The sequence below is a fragment of the Lampris incognitus genome, chromosome 1 (assembly GCF_029633865.1).
Source record: "Lampris incognitus isolate fLamInc1 chromosome 1, fLamInc1.hap2, whole genome shotgun sequence".
NCBI lineage: Eukaryota > Metazoa > Chordata > Actinopteri > Lampriformes > Lampridae > Lampris > Lampris incognitus.
The window spans coordinates 154,874,322-154,895,461 of NC_079211.1; the positions used below are offsets into that span (position 1 = coordinate 154,874,322).

The 21,140-nt window shown below is 40.7% G+C and overlaps 3 non-coding genes and 11 pseudogenes across 3 annotated transcripts; all 14 read left to right on the forward strand.

Annotated features, from left to right (window-relative positions):
- The first annotated feature begins 1,339 nt into the window (after positions 1 to 1,339).
- On the forward strand, positions 1,340 to 1,564 carry LOC130127546 (small nucleolar RNA U3). The gene has a single exon (XR_008811835.1). It is a non-coding gene; the product is annotated as a small nucleolar RNA U3 (small nucleolar RNA).
- A 410-nt stretch (positions 1,565 to 1,974) lies between these two features.
- On the forward strand, positions 1,975 to 2,133 carry LOC130127559 (small nucleolar RNA U3; annotated as a pseudogene).
- Positions 2,134 to 3,489: 1,356 nt separating this feature from the next.
- On the forward strand, positions 3,490 to 3,663 carry LOC130127583 (small nucleolar RNA U3; annotated as a pseudogene).
- A 388-nt stretch (positions 3,664 to 4,051) lies between these two features.
- LOC130127502 (small nucleolar RNA U3) lies at positions 4,052 to 4,217 on the forward strand (annotated as a pseudogene).
- A 1,357-nt stretch (positions 4,218 to 5,574) lies between these two features.
- LOC130127590 (small nucleolar RNA U3) lies at positions 5,575 to 5,748 on the forward strand (annotated as a pseudogene).
- Positions 5,749 to 6,136: 388 nt separating this feature from the next.
- LOC130127508 (small nucleolar RNA U3) lies at positions 6,137 to 6,302 on the forward strand (annotated as a pseudogene).
- Positions 6,303 to 7,621: 1,319 nt separating this feature from the next.
- On the forward strand, positions 7,622 to 7,801 carry LOC130127602 (small nucleolar RNA U3; annotated as a pseudogene).
- A 388-nt stretch (positions 7,802 to 8,189) lies between these two features.
- LOC130127514 (small nucleolar RNA U3) lies at positions 8,190 to 8,355 on the forward strand (annotated as a pseudogene).
- Positions 8,356 to 9,675: 1,320 nt separating this feature from the next.
- LOC130127608 (small nucleolar RNA U3) lies at positions 9,676 to 9,855 on the forward strand (annotated as a pseudogene).
- Positions 9,856 to 10,243: 388 nt separating this feature from the next.
- LOC130127522 (small nucleolar RNA U3) lies at positions 10,244 to 10,409 on the forward strand (annotated as a pseudogene).
- Positions 10,410 to 11,839: 1,430 nt separating this feature from the next.
- LOC130127578 (small nucleolar RNA U3) lies at positions 11,840 to 12,023 on the forward strand (annotated as a pseudogene).
- A 1,121-nt stretch (positions 12,024 to 13,144) lies between these two features.
- On the forward strand, positions 13,145 to 13,325 carry LOC130127478 (small nucleolar RNA U3; annotated as a pseudogene).
- A 2,112-nt stretch (positions 13,326 to 15,437) lies between these two features.
- Positions 15,438 to 15,647, forward strand: LOC130127448 (small nucleolar RNA U3). The gene has a single exon (XR_008811823.1). It is a non-coding gene; the product is annotated as a small nucleolar RNA U3 (small nucleolar RNA).
- A 3,736-nt stretch (positions 15,648 to 19,383) lies between these two features.
- LOC130127444 (small nucleolar RNA U3) lies at positions 19,384 to 19,592 on the forward strand. The gene has a single exon (XR_008811821.1). It is a non-coding gene; the product is annotated as a small nucleolar RNA U3 (small nucleolar RNA).
- Positions 19,593 to 21,140: the final 1,548 nt, after the last annotated feature.

Genomic DNA, 21,140 nt, shown 5'->3' on the forward strand with positions numbered 1-21,140 from the left:
AGCCATCAATTAATTTTATTTAAACCTAACCCTAAAAACAAACTGCCGTAGCAGTGAACTTCAAAAAAAAAATCATTTATAATGCTCCAACCCCCACCATCAATTTTTCAAGTTTAAACGAGGTAAACCAATCAAGATACCAGACAGTGGGAGATCAATTGTAAAGAAGAAAAAACATCCAAATTGAACCTACCATTAACCCATCAAACTCTCTCCATAACCCTAATCCTGAGGGTTTCTCCAAGCCAGCGCTTAGGCCCTGTCCACCTGAGCAGATAAAACTTTACCCAAACCCTACCGAAACATGTAGAAAGAACCATCTGTTAATTTGATCCAAAACTTTGACTACGAGAAGCTTGGTATTCTCCTTCAGAAATGACATTGCTGTGGTTAGTTTGGCTCCTGCTAAGAATTAATCCCACAAAGAATACCATAGTAACAGAGATTGTCTTGGCGGTTGCCAAGCTAACCACTGCAGTGGCATTTCTGATGGAAAGTACAGAGCTTCTCGGTGTCAAAGGTTTGGATAAAATTAACGGATAGCTCAGTCTACGTTTTTCTGTTGGACTTGGCGGTAGAACTAGGGTAAGAGGTGTGTTTTTTTTTTTTTTTTTTTTTTTTTTTTTTTTTTTTGCTCAGGCAGCCAGTCTCTGCTGTAGGATTGTCTGCCCTAACCGTAAGATCCATCCGTTAAGTTTATCCAAACCTAACGCTAACCAAAAGCTGCAGAAGACTGTGTTTTCAGCAATCATTTCTGCCGTTCTCAACTTGAAATATGTTTCTACTAGAGGAACCCTGCTGCAATGTAGCGGTTTGGTTATCCATCTGTCTAAATCTTCATTCTGCCAGCTGACCACCTTCCCCCTGCCCCTAAATCCCCCATCCCATCAAATGCTCAGAATCATCTGAAATGCTGAGAAAAGTGGTTTACCCCCCTACTCCAACTCCCTCCCCCCAAATGCTCAGAATCATCTGAAATGCCAAGAAAAGTGGTTTTTAGCCATTTTTAGAAAATGCATATTTTGCATAATTATGTCTAATTATTAAAATTGTTTTAATTTTCTGGTCCTCTGGAACAATACCTACCACCTCCAAAAAAAATTAGGATCATAAGTGGATTTTTGCAAAAATGCATTTATTTTGCATAATGCCAAACATTTCTAAGGCCCAGATTTTTTTTTTTACATAGGTGAAAAAATGAAAGATGCTCAATCATCTGAATTGCAGATAAAAGTGGTATTTAGCCATTTTTAGAAAAATGCATAATTTTAATTTTCTGGGATTTTCCTTTACACTCTGAGACAATACCTACCACCTCCAAAAAGAATTGGGATCATAAATGCTTTAGTTTCCGGTCCCGCTATCTACACTAACTGACATATACACACACATTACGAAAACCTATGAGTAGAAAGTGATTCCCGCCAGCCACGATAATGGGCTGTCATGAATCTTCCGGAGCGCAAAGCGGGTGCAGGGAAGTTATTTAATGACAAACTCTGCTTTTATGACCGTTGAGTGCTCCTTTATGGGAGCTTCGAGGAAGGAGTGTATTCTGAGGGGTTAAAAAGGGGGAATAATTCAGAAATCCACCAGTTTTATCCAGACCTAAACCTTAGTCCTAATCCTTACCCTAAAAACATTAAATTGCAATAGCAGACAGCTTAAAAACAAAAAAAGCTTATTACTCTAAACACCACCAACAACGTTTAAAGCTTAAAGCAGGGTAAACTAGTCAAGATGGAATACAATGGGAGGTGAATTGTAAGGAATTAACATCCAAATTTACCGTAACCTTAATCCATCAAACTCTATCCACATCTCTAACCCTAATTCTGGAGATATCTCCAAGCCAGCACTCTGGTGACACGCGCTGACCCGGGCATTCAGCCCTAAACTTTCACTCCGAGAAGGTCAGTATTATCCATCAGAAATACCATTGCCATGGTTCGCTTGCCTATTGCGAAGAGTTAGTCTGTTGCTGTGCTGTTGTAGAGAAATGTGTTTCTAAAGTGAGTCCTGCTACCCACGAGGATGAGCTGTGATGCTTCTTCCTGAGCATAAAGTAGGTACAGAGAAGTGGTTTAATCACAAGTTCTGTGCTTTTGTGGAAAGAAGCGTGCTCTGAGTGGTAAAATGCAGAGCCATTAATTTTATTTAAACCGAACCCTAAAAACAAACTGCCATAGCAGTGAACTTCAAAAAAAAACATTTATAATGCTCCAACCCCCACCATCAATTTTTCAAGTTTAAACGGGGTAAACCAAGATACAAGACAGTGGGCGATCAATTGTAAAGAAGAAAAAACATCCAAATTGAACCTACCATTAACCCATTAAACTCTCTCCATAACCCTAATCCTGAGGGTTTCTCCAAGCCAGTGCTTAGGCACTGTCCACCTGAGCAGATAAAACTTTACCCAAACCCTACCGAAACATGTAGAAAGAACCATCTGTTAATTTGATCCAAAACTTTGACTACGAGAAGCTTTGTATTCTCCTTCAGAAATGACATTGCTGTGGTTAGTTTGGCTCCTGCTAAGAATTAATCCCACAAAGAATACCATAGTAACAGAGACTGTCTTGGCGGTTGCCAAGCTAACCACTGCAGTGGCATTTCTGATGGAAAGTACAGAGCTTCTCGGTGTCAAAGGTTTGGATAAAATTAACAGATAGCTCAGTCTACGTTTTTCTGTTGGACTTGGCGGTAGAACTAGGATAAGAGGTTTGTTTTTTTTTTTTTGCTCAGGCAGCCAGTCTGTGCTGTAGGATTGTCTGCCCTAATCGTAAGATCCATCCGTTAAGTTTATCCAAACCTAACGCTAACCAAAAGCTGCAGAAGACTATTTTCAGCAATCATTTCTGCCGTTCTTAACTTGAAATATGTTTCTACTAGAGGAACCCTGCTGCAATGTAGCGGTTTGGTTATCCACCCGTCTAAATCTTCCTCCTCTAAATCCTGCCAGCTAACCGCCTGCCCCTAAACCCCCCACTCCAACTCCCTTCCCCCAAATGCTCAATCATCTGAAATGCCGAGAAAAGTGGTTTACTCCCTCCCCCCAAATGCTCAGAATCATATGAAATGCCAAGAAAAGTGGTTTTTAGCCATTTTTAGAAAATGCATAATTGTCTAATTATTATATTGTTTTATTTTTCCGGTCCTCTGGAACAATACCTACCACCTCCAAAAAAAATTAGGATCATAAGTGGATTTTTGCAAAAATGCATTTATTTTGCATAATGCCAAACATTTCTAAGTCCCAGATTTTTTTTTTTACATAGGTGGAAAAAATCAAAGATGCTCAATCATCTGAAATGCAGATAAAAGTGGTTTTTAGCCATTTGTAGAAAAATGCATATCAATGCATAATTTTAATTTTCTGGGATTTTTCCGTTACTCTGAGACGATACCTACCACCTCCAAAAAGAATTGGGATCATAAATGCTTTAGTTTCCGGTCCCGCTATCTACACTAACACCACACACACACATTACGAAAACTTATGAGTAGAAAGTGATTCCCACCAGCCACGATAATGGGCTGTCATGAATCTTCCTGAGCGCAAATCGGGTGCAGGGAAGTTGTTTAATGACAAACTCTGCTTTTATGACCGTTGAGTGCTCCTTTATGGGAGCTTCGAGGAAGGAGTGCATTCTGAGGGGTTAAAAAGGGGGAATAATTCAGAAATCCACCAGTTTTATCCAGACCTAAACCTTAGTCCTAATCCTTACCCTAAAAACATTAAATTGCAATAGCAGACAGCTTAAAAACAAGAAAAGCTCATTACTCTAAACCCCACCAACAACTTTTGAAGCTTAAAGCAGGGTAAACTAGTCAAGATGGAATACAATGGGAGGTGAATTGTAAGGAAGTAACATCCAAATTTACCGAATCCTTAATCCATCAAACTCTATGCACATCTCTAACCCTAATTCTGGGGGTATCTCCAAGCCAGCACTCTGGTGACATGTGCTGACCCGGGCATTCAACCCTAAATTTTCACTCCGAGAAGGTCAGAAATACCTTTGCCATGGTTCGCTTGCCTATTGCGAAGAGTTAGTCTGTTCCTGTGCTGTTCTAGAGAAATGTTTCTAAAGTGAGTCCTGCTACCCACGATGATGAGCTGTGATGCTTCTTCCTGAGCATAAAGCAGGTACAGAGAAGTGGTTTAATCACAAGTTCTGTGCTTTTGTGGAAAGAAGCATGCTCTGAGTGGTAAAATGCAGAGAGCCATCAATTAATTTTATTTAAAACAAACTGCCGTAGCAGTGAACTTAAAAAAAAAAATCATTTATAATGCTCCAACCCCCACCATCAATTTTTCAAGTTTAAACGGGGTAAACCAATCAAGATACAAGACAGTGGGAGATCAATTGTAAAGAAGAAAAATCATCCAAATTGAACCTACCATTAACCCATCAACCTCTCTCCATAACCCTAATCCTGAGGGTTTCTCCAAGCCAGCGCTTAGGCACTGTCCACCTGAGCAGATAAAACTTGACCCAAACCCTACCGAAACATGTAGAAAGAACCATCTGTTAATTTGATCCAAAACTTTGACTACGAGAAGCTTGGTATTCTCCTTCAGAAATGACATTGCTGTGGTTAGTTTGGCTCCTGCTAAGAATTAATCCCACAAAGAATACCATAGTAACAGAGATTGTCTTGGCGGTTGCCAAGCTAACCACTGCAGTGGCATTTCTGATGGAAAGTACAGAGCTTCTCGGTGTCAAAGGTTTGGATAAAATTAACGGATAGCTCAGTCTACGTTTTTCTGTTGGACTTGGCGGTAGAACTAGGATAAGAGGTTTGTTTTTTTTTTTTTGCTCAGGCAGCCAGTCTGTGCTGTAGGATTGTCTGCCCTAATCGTAAGATCCATCCGTTAAGTTTATCCAAACCTAACGCTAACCAAAAGCTGCAGAAGACTATTTTCAGCAATCATTTCTGCCGTTCTTAACTTGAAATATGTTTCTACTAGAGGAACCCTGCTGCAATGTAGCGGTTTGGTTATCCACCCGTCTAAATCTTCCTCCTCTAAATCCTGCCAGCTAACCGCCTGCCCCTAAACCCCCCACTCCAACTCCCTTCCCCCAAATGCTCAATCATCTGAAATGCCGAGAAAAGTGGTTTACTCCCTCCCCCCAAATGCTCAGAATCATATGAAATGCCAAGAAAAGTGGTTTTTAGCCATTTTTAGAAAATGCATAATTGTCTAATTATTATATTGTTTTATTTTTCCGGTCCTCTGGAACAATACCTACCACCTCCAAAAAAAATTAGGATCATAAGTGGATTTTTGCAAAAATGCATTTATTTTGCATAATGCCAAACATTTCTAAGTCCCAGATTTTTTTTTTTACATAGGTGGAAAAAATCAAAGATGCTCAATCATCTGAAATGCAGATAAAAGTGGTTTTTAGCCATTTGTAGAAAAATGCATATCAATGCATAATTTTAATTTTCTGGGATTTTTCCGTTACTCTCTGAGACGATACCTACCACCTCCAAAAAGAATTGGGATCATAAATGCTTTAGTTTCCGGTCCCGCTATCTACACTAACACCACACACACACATTACGAAAACTTATGAGTAGAAAGTGATTCCCACCAGCCACGATAATGGGCTGTCATGAATCTTCCTGAGCGCAAATCGGGTGCAGGGAAGTTGTTTAATGACAAACTCTGCTTTTATGACCGTTGAGTGCTCCTTTATGGGAGCTTCGAGGAAGGAGTGCATTCTGAGGGGTTAAAAAGGGGGAATAATTCAGAAATCCACCAGTTTTATCCAGACCTAAACCTTAGTCCTAATCCTTACCCTAAAAACATTAAATTGCAATAGCAGACAGCTTAAAAACAAGAAAAGCTCATTACTCTAAACCCCACCAACAACTTTTGAAGCTTAAAGCAGGGTAAACTAGTCAAGATGGAATACAATGGGAGGTGAATTGTAAGGAAGTAACATCCAAATTTACCGAATCCTTAATCCATCAAACTCTATGCACATCTCTAACCCTAATTCTGGGGGTATCTCCAAGCCAGCACTCTGGTGACATGTGCTGACCCGGGCATTCAACCCTAAATTTTCACTCCGAGAAGGTCAGAAATACCTTTGCCATGGTTCGCTTGCCTATTGCGAAGAGTTAGTCTGTTCCTGTGCTGTTCTAGAGAAATGTTTCTAAAGTGAGTCCTGCTACCCACGATGATGAGCTGTGATGCTTCTTCCTGAGCATAAAGCAGGTACAGAGAAGTGGTTTAATCACAAGTTCTGTGCTTTTGTGGAAAGAAGCATGCTCTGAGTGGTAAAATGCAGAGAGCCATCAATTAATTTTATTTAAAACAAACTGCCGTAGCAGTGAACTTAAAAAAAAAAATCATTTATAATGCTCCAACCCCCACCATCAATTTTTCAAGTTTAAACGGGGTAAACCAATCAAGATACAAGACAGTGGGAGATCAATTGTAAAGAAGAAAAATCATCCAAATTGAACCTACCATTAACCCATCAACCTCTCTCCATAACCCTAATCCTGAGGGTTTCTCCAAGCCAGCGCTTAGGCACTGTCCACCTGAGCAGATAAAACTTGACCCAAACCCTACCGAAACATGTAGAAAGAACCATCTGTTAATTTGATCCAAAACTTTGACTACGAGAAGCTTGGTATTCTCCTTCAGAAATGACATTGCTGTGGTTAGTTTGGCTCCTGCTAAGAATTAATCCCACAAAGAATACCATAGTAACAGAGATTGTCTTGGCGGTTGCCAAGCTAACCACTGCAGTGGCATTTCTGATGGAAAGTACAGAGCTTCTCGGTGTCAAAGGTTTGGATAAAATTAACGGATAGCTCAGTCTACGTTTTTCTGTTGGACTTGGCGGTAGAACTAGGGTATGAGGTTTTTTTTTTTTTTTTGCTCAGGCAGCCAGTCTCTGCTGTAGGATTGTCTGCCCTAACCGTAAGATCCATCCGTTAAGTTTATCCAAACCTAACGCTAACCAAAAGCTGCAGAAGACTATTTTCAGCAATCATTTCTGGCCGTTCTTAACTTGAAATATGTTTCTACTAGAGGAACCCTGCTGCAATGTAGCGGTTTGGTTATCCACCCGTCTAAATCTTCATCCTGCCAGCTGACCGCCTTCCTCCTGCCCCTAAATCTCCCTACTCCAACGCCATCCCATCAAATGCTCAATCATCTGAAATGCCGAGAAAAGTGGTTTTTAGCCATTTTTAGAAAATGCATATTTTGCATAATTAAAATTGTTTTAATTTTCTGCTGTTTTTCTGGTCCTCTCTGGAACAATACCTACCACCTCCAAAAAAAAATTAGGATCATAAGTGCATTTTTGCAAAAATGCATTTATTTTGCATAATGCCAAACATTTCTAAGTCCCAGATTTTTTTTTTTTACACAGGTGAAAAAATGAAAGATGCTCAATCATCTGAAATGCAGATAAAAGTAGTTTTTAGCCATTTTTAGAAAAATGCATATTTATGCATAATTTTAATTTTCTGGGATTTTTCCTTTACTCTCTGAGACAATACCTACCACCTCCAAAAAGAATTAGGATCATAAATGTTTTAGTGTCCGGTCCCGCTATCTACACTAACAGACATATACGCACACGCGCACATTACGCAAACCTATGAGTAGAAAGTGATTCCCGCCAGCCACGATAATGGGCTGTCATGAATCTTCCGGAGCGCAAAGCGGGTACAGGGAAGTTGTTTAATGACAAACTCTGCTTTTATGACCGTTGAGTGCTCCTTTATCGGAGCTTCAAGGAAGGAGTGCATTCTGAGGGGTTAAAAAGGGGGAATAATTCAGAAATCCACCAGTTTTATCCAGACCTAAACCTTAGTCCTAATCCTTACCCTAAAAACATTAAATTGCAATAGCAGACAGCTTAAAAACAAAAAAAGCTCATTACTCTAAACCCCACCAACAACTTTTGAAGCTTAAAGCAGGGTAAACTAGTCAAGATGGAATACAATGGGAGGTGAATTGTAAGGAAGTAACATCCAAATTTACCGAATCCTTAATCCATCAAACTCTATGCACATCTCTAACCCTAATTCTGGGGGTATCTCCAAGCCAGCACTCTGGTGACATGCGCTGACCCGGGCATTCAACCCTAAATTTTCACTCCGAGAAGGTCAGAAATACCTTTGCCATGGTTCGCTTGCCTATTGCGAAGAGTTAGTCTGTTCCTGTGCTGTTCTAGAGAAATGTTTCTAAAGTGAGTCCTGCTACCCACGATGATGAGCTGTGATGCTTCTTCCTGAGCATAAAGCAGGTACAGAGAAGTGGTTTAATCACAAGTTCTGTGCTTTTGTGGAAAGAAGCATGCTCTGAGTGGTAAAATGCAGAGAGCCATCAATTAATTTTATTTAAAACAAACTGCCGTAGCAGTGAACTTAAAAAAAAAAATCATTTATAATGCTCCAACCCCCACCATCAATTTTTCAAGTTTAAACGGGGTAAACCAATCAAGATACAAGACAGTGGGAGATCAATTGTAAAGAAGAAAAATCATCCAAATTGAACCTACCATTAACCCATCAACCTCTCTCCATAACCCTAATCCTGAGGGTTTCTCCAAGCCAGCGCTTAGGCACTGTCCACCTGAGCAGATAAAACTTGACCCAAACCCTACCGAAACATGTAGAAAGAACCATCTGTTAATTTGATCCAAAACTTTGACTACGAGAAGCTTGGTATTCTCCTTCAGAAATGACATTGCTGTGGTTAGTTTGGCTCCTGCTAAGAATTAATCCCACAAAGAATACCATAGTAACAGAGATTGTCTTGGCGGTTGCCAAGCTAACCACTGCAGTGGCATTTCTGATGGAAAGTACAGAGCTTCTCGGTGTCAAAGGTTTGGATAAAATTAACGGATAGCTCAGTCTACGTTTTTCTGTTGGACTTGGCGGTAGAACTAGGGTATGAGGTTTTTTTTTTTTTTTGCTCAGGCAGCCAGTCTCTGCTGTAGGATTGTCTGCCCTAACCGTAAGATCCATCCGTTAAGTTTATCCAAACCTAACGCTAACCAAAAGCTGCAGAAGACTATTTTCAGCAATCATTTCTGGCCGTTCTTAACTTGAAATATGTTTCTACTAGAGGAACCCTGCTGCAATGTAGCGGTTTGGTTATCCACCCGTCTAAATCTTCATCCTGCCAGCTGACCGCCTTCCTCCTGCCCCTAAATCTCCCTACTCCAACTCCATCCCATCAAATGCTCAATCATCTGAAATGCCGAGAAAAGTGGTTTTTAGCCATTTTTAGAAAATGCATATTGCATAATTATTAAAATTGTTTTAATTTTCTGCTGTTTTTCTGGTCCTCTCTGGAACAATACCTACCACCTCAAAAAAAAATTAGGATCATAAGTGCATTTTTGCAAAAATGCATTTATTTTGCATAATGCCAAACATTTCTAAGTCCCAGATTATTTTTTTTTACACAGGTGAAAAAATGAAAGATGCTCAGAATCATCTGAAATGCAGATAAAAGTAGTTTTTAGCCATTTTTAGAAAAATGCATATTTATGCATAATTTTAATTTTCTGGGATTTTTCCTTTACTCTCTGAGACAATACCTACCACCTCCAAAAAGAATTAGGATCATAAATGTTTTAGTGTCCGGTCCCGCTATCTACACTAACAGACATATACGCACACGCGCACATTACGCAAACCTATGAGTAGAAAGTGATTCCCGCCAGCCACGATAATGGGCTGTCATGAATCTTCCGGAGCGCAAAGCGGGTACAGGGAAGTTGTTTAATGACAAACTCTGCTTTTATGACCGTTGAGTGCTCCTTTATCGGAGCTTCAAGGAAGGAGTGCATTCTGAGGGGTTAAAAAGGGGGAATAATTCAGAAATCCACCAGTTTTATCCAGACCTAAACCTTAGTCCTAATCCTTACCCTAAAAACATTAAATTGCAATAGCAGACAGCTTAAAAACAAAAAAAGCTCATTACTCTAAACCCCACCAACAACTTTTGAAGCTTAAAGCAGGGTAAACTAGTCAAGATGGAATACAATGGGAGGTGAATTGTAAGGAAGTAACATCCAAATTTACCGAATCCTTAATCCATCAAACTCTATGCACATCTCTAACCCTAATTCTGGGGGTATCTCCAAGCCAGCACTCTGGTGACATGCGCTGACCCGGGCATTCAACCCTAAATTTTCACTCCGAGAAGGTCAGAAATACCTTTGCCATGGTTCGCTTGCCTATTGCGAAGAGTTAGTCTGTTCCTGTGCTGTTCTAGAGAAATGTTTCTAAAGTGAGTCCTGCTACCCACGATGATGAGCTGTGATGCTTCTTCCTGAGCATAAAGCAGGTACAGAGAAGTGGTTTAATCACAAGTTCTGTGCTTTTGTGGAAAGAAGCATGCTTTGAGTGGTAAAATGCAGAGAGCCATCAATTCATTTTTATTTAAACCTAACCCTAAAAACAAACTGCCATAGCAGTGAACTTCAAAAAAAAATCATTTAATGCTCCAACCCCCACCATCAATTTTTCAAGTTTAAACGGCGTAAACCAATCAAGATACAAGACAGTGGGCGATCAATTGTAAAGAAGAAAAAACATCCAAATTGAACCTACCATTAACCCATTAAACTCTCTCCATAACCCTAATCCTGAGGGTTTCTCCAAGCCGGCGCTTAGGCACTGTCCACCTGAGCAGATAAAACTTTACCCAAACCCTACCTAAACCGAAACATGTAGAAAGAACCATCTGTTAATTTGATCCAAGACTTTGACTACGAGAAGCTTGGTATTCTCCTTCAGAAATGACATTGCTGTGGTTAGTTTGGCTCCTGCTAAGATTTAATCCCACAAAGAATACCATAGTAACAGAGATTGTCTTGGCGGTTGCCAAGCTAACCACTGCAGTGGCATTTCTGATGGAAAGTACAGAGCTTCTCTGTGTCAAAGGTTTGGATAAAATTAACGGATAGCTCAGTCTACGTTTTTCTCTTGGACTTGGCGGTAGAACTAGGGTAAGAGGTTTTTTTTTTTTTTTTGCTCAGGCAGCCAGTCTCTGCTGTAGGATTGTCTGCCCTAGCAGATCAAACCCCAGCCCTAACTGTAAGATCCATCCGTTAAGTTTATCCAAACCTAAGGCTAACCACAAGCTGCAGAAGACTGTATTTTCAGTGCTCATTTCTGCCGTTCTTAACTTGAAATATGTTTCTACTAGAGGAACCCTGCTGCAATGTAGCGGTTTGGTTATCCACCCGTCTAAATCTTCCTCCTCTTCATCCTGCCAGCTAACCGCCTGCCCCTAAACCCCCCACTCCAACTCCCTTCCCCCAAATGCTCAATCATCTGAAATGCCGAGAAAAGTGGTTTACCCCCCTACTCCAACTCCCTCCCCCCAAATGCTCAGAATCATTTGAAATGCCAAGAAAAGTGGTTTTTAGCCATTTTTAGAAAATGCATATTTTGCATAATTATGTATAATTATTAAAATTGTTTTATCTGCTATTTTTCTGGTCCTCTCTGGAACAATACCTACCACCTCCAAAAAAAATTAGGATCATAAGTGCATTTTTGCAAAAATGCATTTATTTTGCATAATGCCAAACATTTCTAAGTCCCAGATTTTTTTTTTTTTTACATGGGTGAAAAAATGAAAGATGTTCAGAATCATCTGAAATGCAGATAAAAGTGGTTTTTAGCCATTTTTAGAAAAATGCATATTTATGCACAATTTTAATTTTTTGGGATTTTTCCTTTACTCTCTGAGACAATACCTACCACCTCCAAAAAGAATTAGGATCATAAATGCTTTAGTTTCTGGTCCCGCTATCTACACTAACAGACATATATGCACACACATTACAAAAACATATGAGTAGACAGTGATTCCCGCCAGCCACGATAATGGGCTGTCATGAATCTTCCTCAGCGCAAAGCGGTTACAGCGAAGTTGTTTAATGACAAACTCTGCTTTTATGACCGTTGAGTGCTCCTTTATGGGAGCTTCGAGGAAGGAGTGCATTCTGAGGGGTTGAAAAGGGGGAAAAATCCAGAAATCCACCGGTTTTATCCAGACCTAACCCTTAATCTGACAACATTAAATTGCAATAGCAGACAACTTCAAAAAAAGAAGCTTATTAGTCTAAACCCCAGCAATAACTTCAAGCTTAAAGCAGGGTAAACTAATCAAGATGGAAGACAATGGGAGGTGAATTGTAAAGAAGAAACATCCAAATTTACTGTATCCTTAATCCATCAAACTCTATTCACATCCCTAACCCTAATTCTGGGGGTATCTCCAAGCCAGCACTGGCGGAGGCACTCTGGTGACACGTGCTTTCCTGGGCATTCAACCCTAAACTTTCACTCTGAGAAGGTCAGTATTATCCATCAGAAATGCCATTGCCATGGTTCGCTTGCGTACTGCCAAGAGTTAGTCTCTATTGCTGTGGTGTTCTTTGTGGGATTGTCTGCCTGAGCAGCTAAAATATTACCCTAACAAAAACCCTACCCCAACCCAAAGGTGTGGAAAGATCCGTCAATTAATTTTACCCAAAACTCTGAGAAGCTCAAGACTTTCCATAATAAAAGCCATTGCCGTGGTTACGTTGGCTACCGCGAAGTTAGTCTCTGTTGCTATGGTATTGTCTGCCTGAGCAGATAAATCCCGTACCCTAACTCAACCGAATCATGTAGAAGGAGGCATCCGTTAATTTTATCCAAACTATCACTCTGAGCTTTGTGCTTTCCATTATAAATACCATTGCCGTGGTTAGCTTGGCTACTGTGAAGACTTGGTCTCTATTGCTGTGGTATTCTCTGTAGGATTGTCTTTCAGAGCAGATAAAACCCTTACCCTACCCCAACCCTAATCGGAAGAAATGGAGCCACCCATTAAGTTTATCCAAAGCTGATCCTACTTTCAAATCAAAGCAACCCTAACCCAATATTACAGATTTGCCTCAGTGGGCTTAATAGCAACACAACATCGTGTCCTTAGACCCTCTCATTGGATAAGGAACTCCCTAGAAAAACTCATTTAACAGGGAGATAAAATAAGATGTCTCAGGGGGAGCAACAGACGAGGGATCTACATAATACAACATTGAACGAGGATAACAGAATTATAATGGACATGCAATTTATGAAGAACATGATGTGCCATTTCAGGAATCATTTTTGTAGTTCTTAACTTGAGAAATGTGTTTCTAAAGTGAGTCCTGCTACCCACGGTGATGAGCTGTGATGCTTCTTCCTGAGTATAAAGCAGGTACAGAGAAGTGGTTTAATCACAAGTTCTGTGCTGTTGTGGAAAGAAGCATGCTCTGAGTGGTAAAATGCAGAGAGCCATTAATTTTATTTAAACCTAACCCTAAAACAAACTGCCGTAGCAGTGAACTTCAAAAAAAATAATTTATAATGCTCCAACCCCCACCATCAATTTTTCGAGTTTAAACGGGGTAAACCAATCAAGATACAAGACAGTGGGAGATCAATTGTAAATGAGAAAAAAACATCCAAATTGAACCTACCATTAACCCATCAAACTCTCTCCATAACCCTTATCCTGAGGGTTTCTCCAAGCCAGCGCTTAGGCACTGTCCACCTGAGCAGTTAAAACTTTACCTAAACCGAAACATGTAGAAAGAACCATCTTAATTTGATCCAGAGCTTTGACTACGAGAAGCTCTGTACTCTCCTTCAGAAATGACATTGTTGTGCTTAGTTTGGCGACCGCGAAGAGTTAGTCACTTTCTGTGGTATATTCTGTGGGATTATCTGCCTGAGCAGATAGAGCTTTACCCCAACCGAAATGTAGAAAGTCTTTTTTTAACTGGATCCAAAAATTTTACTCTGAGAAGCTCAGTATTTTCCATCAGAAATGCCATTGTCATGGTGAGCTTTGCTACCACGAAGAGTTAGTCTCTTTTGCTGTGGGATTGTCTGCCTGAGCAGGTAAAACACTTACCCTAACTCAACTGAAACATGTAGAAAGAGCCATCTGTTCATCCAAAACTATCGCGCCGAGAAGCTCGGTACGTTCCATCCGCAGTGCCATTGCCATGGTTAGCTTGGCTACGATGAAGAGTTGGTCTCTGTTGCTGTGGGATTTCTGAGGGATTGTCCGCCTAAACGGATAAAACCCTTGCCCTAAGTGAAACATGTAGAAAGCACTCCGTTAATTTCATCCAAAATTTTAATTCCGAGAAGCTCTGTTCTTTCCTGCAGAAATGCCATTGCCGTGTTTAGCTTGGCTACTGCGAAGAGGTAGTGTCTGTCGCTGTGGGATTGTCTGCCTGAGCAGGTAAAATGCTTACCCTAACCCAACCGAAACATGTAGAAAGAACCATCCGTTTATTTTACCCAAAACTATCGCTGCGACAAGCTGGCTACTCTCCATCAGAAATGCCATTGCTGTGGTCGGCTTCGGCTACCACCAAGACTGCCTGTTGCTTTGGTATTTCTATGGGACTCTCTGGCTGAGCAGATAAAACCCTTACTCTTAAGTGAAACATGTAGAAAGAGTTGGCTGTTAATTTAATCCGGAACTATCTCTCCGAGAAGCTCGGTACTTTCCATCAGAAATGACTTTGCTGTGGTTAGTTTGGCTACTATGAAGAGTTAGTCTCTGTTGCCGTGGTATTTTCTGTGGGATGGTCTGCCTGAGCAGATAAAACCCTTACCGTAACTCTACTCTAACCAAAAGATGTGGAACGACCCAACCCTTAATTTTATCCAAAGATTTTATTCCGAGCAGCTCGGTACATTCCATCTGAAATGCAATTACTGTGGTTAGCTTGTCTATCGAAGTTATTCTCTGTTGCAGTGGTATTCTCTGTAGGATTTTCTGCCTTAGCAGGTAAAACCCTATTCCAACCGAAACATCTAGAAAGAGCAATCCGTTAATTTTATCTGAAACTATCACTCCATGTTCAGAAATGCTACTGCGAAGAGGTAGTCCCTGTTGATGTGGTATTGTCTGTTGTATCGTTTGCCTGAGCAGACAAAACTCTTAGCCTAACTCATCCCTAACCGAAAGATGTAGAATAGCAATCTATTAATTTTATCCAAACCTTTCAGTTGGATAATCTCAGTACTTTCCATCAGAAATGACTTTGTCATGGATAGCTTGGCTACTGCTAAGAGTTATTCTCTGTTGTTGTATTTTTTTGTGGGATTGTGTGACTGAGCAGATAAGTCCTAACCCAAACCTTACCTCAAGTGAAACATGTAGAAAGCTCTCTGTTCATTTTATGCAGAACTTTTACTCTGAAAAGCTCAGTACTTTCCATTAGAAATACCATTGCCGTGGTTAGCTTGGCTACTGCGACGAGTTGGTGTCTTGCTGTGGTATTCTCTGTAGGATTGTGTGCCAGAGCAGATGAAACCCTTGCCCCAACCCTAACCGAAACATATATGGAGTCATCCGTTACGTTTAGCCAAACCTAATCCTACTTTTGGGGATAAGTTCTTTAGTTTTTATCGTGAGAAATGTTTTTCTAAAGTGAGTCCCGCCACCCACGATGATGAGCTGGGGTGCTTCTTCCTGAGCGCTAAGCGGGTACAGAGAAGTTGTTTAATCACAAGCTCTGTGCTTTAGATGTTCAATGTTCCTTTTATGGGAGCATCAAGAGAAGGGGCACGTTCTGAGTGTAAAAAGGAAAAAAAGTGCAGAAATTCATCAATTTGATCTAAACCTTAGTCTTAACTCTTAAAACATTAAATTGCAATTGCAGAAAAGTTCAATTTGAAAAAAAACAAAACAAACAACAAACACTTGTATTGTTCCAAACCCCACGGGATAAAGTAATCAAGATATAAGACTGGGAGATCAGTTGTAACGAATAAACACCAAATAGCCCCTAGACTTAACCAATCAAACTCTATCCATATCCCTAATCCTGGGGGTATTTCTAATCCAGCACTTGGGCATTGGCAGAGGTGCTCAGTTGATATGTGTTGGCTCTGGCATTCAACCCTAACCATAAAGTTAACAGTATATTCAGTGTGAAATGCCGGAGCCGTGGTTAGCTTGGCTACCGCGAAGAGTTGGTCTCTTGCTGTGGGGTTTTCTGTGGGATTTGCTGCCTGATCAGGTAGAACCTTTACCCTAATACAAACCCTAACCCAAACGTGTTGAAAGAGCCGTCTGTTAATTTTATCCAAATTTTGCATACCGAGAAGCTCTGTACTTCCCATCAGAAATGCTATTGTTGGCTTGGCAACCTCCAAGACAGTCTCTGTTGCTATGGTATTATTTGTGGGATTAATTCTTAGCAGGAGCCAAGCTAACCACGGCAATGGTATTTCTGGTGGAAGATACTGAGTGTTTCGGCGCTTTTTGTTTGGATATAATTAGCGGCTGGCTCTTTCTACATCTTTTTGTAAGGGTTGGGTTAGGTTTAGTATAAGGGTTTTATCTGCTTAGGCAGACAGTCGCTGTTGTATGTCTGCGGGATTGTCCGCCTGAACAGGTAAAACCCTTACCATAAGTGAAACATGTAGAAAGAGGCGTCCATTAATGTTAACCAAAACTTTCACTCCGAGAAGCTTGGTACTTTCCATCAGAAATGCCATTGCGGTGGTTAGCTTGGCTACTGCGAAGAGTTAGTCTCTGTTGCTGTGGTATTCTCTGTGCGATTGTCTGACTGAACAGGTAAAACCCTTTACATCTAAGCGAAACATGTAGGAAGAGCTGTCCATTAATGTTTTCCAAAACTTTCACTCCGAGAAGCTTGGTACTTTCCATCAGTAATGCCATTGCCGTAGTTAGTTTGGCTACTACAAAGAGTTTTTCTCTGTTGCTGTGGTATTTTCTGTGCGATTGACTGCCTGAGCTGATAAAACCCTTACAATTAAGCGAAACATGTAGACAGAGCCGTCGATTAATTTTATCCAAAACTGTTACTCCAAAAACTTGGTACTTTCCTTCAGAAATGCCATTGCCGTGGTCAGCTTGGCTACTGCGAAGAGTTGGACTTTGTTGCTGTGGTATTCTCTGTGTGATTGTTTGGCTGAGCTGATAAAACCCTTACAACTAAGCGAAAAATGTAGAAAGAGCCGTCCGTTAATTTTATCTAAAACGTATACTCTGAGAGGTTTGGTACTTTCCATAAGAAATGCCATTGCCGTGGTTAGCTTGGCTACGACAAAGAGTCTGCTGCTGTTGTATTTCTGCGGGATTGTCCGACTAAACAGATAAAACCCTTACCATAAGTGAAACATGTAGCAAGTGCCGTCCATTAATGTTATCTAAAACTTTCACTCCGAGAAGCTTGGTACTTTCCATCAGTAATGCCATTGCCGTAGTTAGCTTGGCTACTACGAAGAGTTAGTCTCTGTTGCTGTGGTGTTCTCTGTGCTATTGACTGACTGAGCTGATAAAACCCTTACACTAATCGAAATATGTAGAAAGAGCTGTCCAGTAATTTTATCCAAAACGTTCACTCCGAGAAGCTTGGTAGTTTCCATCAGGAATGCCCTTGCCGTAGTTAGCTTGGCTACTACGAAGAGTTAGTCTCTGTTGCTGTGGTAATCTCTTTTCGATTGTCTGCCTGAGCTGAAAAAACCCTTGCAACTAAGCGAAACATGTAGACGGAACCGTCAATTTTATCCAAAGCTTTTACTCCGAGAAGCTTCGAACTTTCCATCAGAAATGCCATTGCCGTGGTTAGCTTGGCTACTGGGAAGAGTTAGACTCTGTTGCTGTGGTATTCTCTGTGCCATTGTCTGCCTGAGCTGATAAAACCCTTACAACTAAGACAAACATGTAGAAAAAGCCATTCATTAATTTTAGCTAAAACTTAGTCCGAGAGGTTTGGTACTTTCCATCAGAAATGCCATTGCCGTGGTTAGCCTTGGCTACTGCGATGAGTTGGTCTCTTTTGCTGTGGTAATCTATGTGCGATGGTCTGCATGAGCTGATAAAACCCTTACGCTAACCAAACCGAAACATTGTAGAAAGAGCATACGTTAAGATCCAAAACTGTCACTCCCATGGTGAGCTTTGATAATGAGAAGATTTAGTCTATGTTGCTGTGAGATTGTTTGCCCGAGTAGATAAAACCCTTACCCAATCCCAAACCCTACCTCAACCAAAACATGAAGAAAGTCATCAGTTAATTTGATACAAAATGGTGACTACGAGAAACTAGGTACTTTATTTCAGAATTGTCATTGCTGTGTTTAGCTTGCCTACTGTGAAGTGTTAGTCTCTGTTATGCTATTCTGTGTGGGATTGTCTGCCTGAGCAGGTAAAACCCTTACCCTATCCCAACCGAAAGATGTAGAAAGAGCAATCTGTTAATTTTATCCAAACCTTTCAGTTGGAAAAGCTCAGTACTTTCCATTAGAAATGACTGTCATGGATAGCTTGGCTACTGCGAAGAGTTATTCTCTGGTGTGGTATTTTTTTGTGGGATTGTTTGACTGAGCAGATAAAACCCTTACGCTTAGCGAAATATGTAGAAAGAGCCGTCCTGTAATTTTATCCAAAACTTTCACTCCGAGAAGCTTGGTACTTTCCATCAGAAATGCCATTGCCGTGGTTACCTTGGCTACTATGAAGAGTTAGTCTCTGTTGCCGTGGTATTTTTTGTGGGATTGTCTGCCTGAGCAGATAAAACCCTTACTGTAACTCTACTCTAACCAAAAGATGTGGAACGACCCAACCCTTAATTTTATCCAAAGATTTTATTCCGAGCAGCTCGGTACATTCCATCTGAAATGCCATTACCGTGGTTAGCTTGTCTATCGAAGTTATTCTCTGTTGCATTGGTATTCTCTAAGATTTTCTGCCTTAGCAGGTAAAACCCTATCTCAACCGAAACATCTAGAAAGAGCAATCCGTTAATTTTATCTGAAACTATCGCTCATGTTCAGAAATGCTACTGCGAAGAGGTAGTCCCTGTTGATGTGGTATTGTCTGTTGTATTGTTTGCCTGAGCAGACAACACTCTTAGCCTAACTCATCCCTAACCGAAAGATGTAGAAAGACCAATCTATTAATTTTATCCAAACCTTTCAGTTGGAAAAGCTCAGTATTTTCCATCAGAAATGACTTTGTCATGGATAGCTTGGCTACTGCTAAGAGTTATTCTCTGTGTTATTTTTTTTGTGTGGGCTTGTCTGACTGAGCAGATAAGCCCTAACCCAAACCTTATCTCAAGTGAAACATGTAGAAAGCTCTCTCTGTTAATTTTATGCAAAACTTTTACTCTGAAAAGCTCAGTACTTTCCATCAGAAATACCATTGCTGTGGTTAGCTTGGCTACTGCGACGAGTTGGTGTCTTGCTGTGGTATTCTCTGTAGGATTGTGTGCCAGAGCAGATGAAATCCTTGCCCCAACCCTAACCGAAAGATGTAGAGCCATCTGTTACGTTTAGCCAAACCTAATCCTACTTTCGAGGATAAGTTCTTTAGTTTTATCGTGAGAAATGTTTTTCTAAAGTGAGTCCCGCCACCCACGATGTTGAGTTGGCGTGCTTCTTCCTGAGCGCCAAGCGGGTACAGAGAAGTGGTTTAATCACAAGCTCTGTGCTTTAGATGTTCAATGTTCCTTTTATGGGAGCATCAAGAGAAGGGGCATGTTCTGAGTGGTAAAAAGGAAAAAAAGTGCAGAAATTCATCAATTTGATCTAACCCTAAACCTTAGTCTTAACTCTTAAAACATTAAATTGCAATTGCAGAAAAGTTCAATTAAAAAAACAAACAAAAAACACTTGTATTGTTCCAAACCCCACCAACAACTTTTCAAGTTTAAAACGGGATAAAGTAATCAAGATATAAGACGATGGGAGATCAGTTGTAATGAATAAACACCCAAATTGCCCTTTAGACTTAACCAATCAAACTCTATCCATATCCCTAATTCTGGGGGTATTTCTAGTCCAGCACTTGGGCATTGGCGGTGGTGCTCAGTTGACATGTGTTGGCTCTGGCATTCAACCCTAACCATAAAGTTAACCTAGTATTTTCAATCTGAAATGCCGTTGCCGTGGTTAGCTTGGCTACCGCGAAGAGTTGGTCTCTGTTGCTGTGGGGTTTACTGTGGGATTTGCTGCCTGAGCAGATAAAACCTTTACCCTAATACAAACCCTAACCCAACCCAAACGTGTTGAAAGAGCCACCTGTTAATTTTATCCAAATCTTGCATACCGAGAAGCTCTGTACTTTCCATCAGAAATGCTATTGTTAGCTTGGCAACCTCCAAGACAGTCTCTGTTGCTATAGTATTATTTGTGGGATTAATTCTTAGCAGGAGCCAAGCTAACCACGGCAATGGTATTTCTGGTGGAAGATACGGAGTGTTTCGGAGCTTGTGGTTCGGATATAATTAGCGGCTGGTTCTTTCTACATCTTTTTGTAAGGGTTGGGTTAGGTTTAGTGTAAGGGTTTTATCTGCTTAGGCAGACAGTCTCTGTTGCTGTTGTATTTCTGCGGGATTGTCCGCCTGAACAGATAAAACCCTTACAACTAAGCGAAACGTGTAGAATGAGCCGTCCATTAATTTTATCCAAAACTTTTACTCCGAGAAGTTTGGTACTTTCCATCAGAAATGCCATTGCGGTGGTTAGCGTGGCTACCACGAAGAGTTGGTCTCTGTTGCTATTGTAATATCTGTGGGATTGTCCGCCTGAACAGATAAAATCCTTACTATAAATGAAACATGTAGAAAGAGCCGTCCATTAATGTTATCCAAAACTTTCACGCCGAGAAGCTTGGTAACTTCCATCAGTAATGCCATTGCCGTAGTTAGCTTGGCTACTACGAAGAGTTGGTCTCTGTTGCTGTGGTATTCTCTGTGCGATTGTCTGCTTGAGCTGATAAAACCCTTACTCTAAGTGAAACATGTAGAAACCGCCTCCGTGAAATTTTTTTCCGAAACTGTCACTCAGAAAGTCGGTACTTGAGAAGAGCAGTGCCATTGCTGTGTTTAGCTTGGCTACGACGAAGTTAGTCTCTGTTGCGGCGGGATTGTCTGCCTGAGCAGGTAAAACACTTACGCTAACCAAAACGAAACATTGTAGAGCATACATCAAGATCCAAAACTGTCACTCCGAGAAGCTGGGTACTTTCCATCAGAAATGCCATTGCCGTGGTGAGCTTTACTACTGCGAAGGGTTAGTCTCTGTTGCTGTGAGATAGT